The sequence below is a fragment of the Sebastes fasciatus genome, chromosome 9 (assembly GCF_043250625.1).
Source record: "Sebastes fasciatus isolate fSebFas1 chromosome 9, fSebFas1.pri, whole genome shotgun sequence".
NCBI classification, from domain to species: Eukaryota; Metazoa; Chordata; class Actinopteri; order Perciformes; family Sebastidae; genus Sebastes; species Sebastes fasciatus.
Genome location: NC_133803.1, coordinates 23204557 through 23206125, shown reverse-complemented (window position 1 = coordinate 23206125; position 1569 = coordinate 23204557).

The window sequence follows — 1569 nt, the reverse complement described above, 5'->3', positions numbered from 1 at the left end:
TAATGAACAAACTTAAACATCTGAGATAAATATTGGAGTATTTATAAAGAGAAAGACAGAAAAGAAGAACACATTATTTATCTCACTGAGTTGTGAGATTACTGTACATCCTACAGGTAAGCAGTATTTCTTTTATTTTAGAAAATATAAGTACATTAACAGCATATACATACAAAACTGCTCATGTCAGGGGTACATTTATAAAGTAAAAACAAATGTATGATAAATAATAACAATAAAAATAAAAATGAATACAAATTTAGAATAAATTCTCATCGTTCCATAAGAAATTGAATACATAATTAGCTTTAAAGGTCCCATATCATGCTCATTTTCAGGTACATACTTGTATTTTGTGTTTCTACCAGAACATGTTTACATGCTGTAATGTTCAAAAAACCCTTTATTTTCCTCATACTGTCAGCCTGAATATGCCTGTATTTACCCCTCTGTCTGAAACGCTCCGTTTTAGCGCATTTTGACCGAATTGCAACAGAATTGCGTTGCTAGGCAACAGCTTGGGTCCATGTGTACTTCCTGTCAGTTGATGACATTCACATACACTGCAACCAGGAATAAACTGGGACACATTTAGAATATTTCCGTTTAAAATTATGTTAAGGGTCTAAATATTGTATATTTGTGACATCACGAATGGACAGAAATCCAGCTTGTTTCAAATGAAGAGTTTCTGAATACAGGCTGTGTGTATTTCCCTGTGGATTGAGTGTTTCGATACTTTCACAGTATTTATATAGGACCTAAGCCTGCTTTATAATAAAAAAACATGAAAATCTCACTTTTTTATTATATGGGACCTTTAATTGTATTTTTATTCTTAATGTTTCTTATCGTGGTACCATATTGACGCAGTTCTTGATAAAAAAAATTCTAAATTTGGAGTTGCCCCCACCCCTACCAAAAAAGAAGTTTATTCAAGTGTGCTCTTAGTATACTTCTTTTAAACCTAAAATAAGAGAGTAGACTTTCAGTTTACTTTTTATGTACTTATCAAAGATATACTTAACAAAAGTATACTCAAGTATACTTGGCTCATACTGACAAGTATGCAGAAAAGTCTAAGTATACTTGGCTTATACTTATAAGTATACAGAAAAGTCTAAGTATACTTGGCTTATAAGCCTATGTACTTAATCTTTTGATCGAGATATACTTAAGAAAAGTATAATTAAGTATTCTTGCCTTATAGGCCTACAGAAAGGTATACTTGGCTTGTAGTTGTGTTTACGTTTTGATAGAGTAGCCTATCTCTTCTTGTGAATGTGGAGGTTTCCCAAAAATATAATTAACTGTACAAATAACACAATATCTTTTCCTTCTCATTACCTTAAAAAAAATGTCTTTATCCTGAAATTGAATTGTTTGCACAGTTTTCCTTCTTAAATAATGTTGAACATCCATCTACCCAAAATATTCTGGTATACATACAGTACATCTTCTAGTTCACAGATAGTGGAAGAATACTCAATATCAATTCTAAATTTCTCCAATGTCTTTTTTGCTGAATATATATGATGTAAAATTTGAAAGAAAACTTCTTTAACTTTA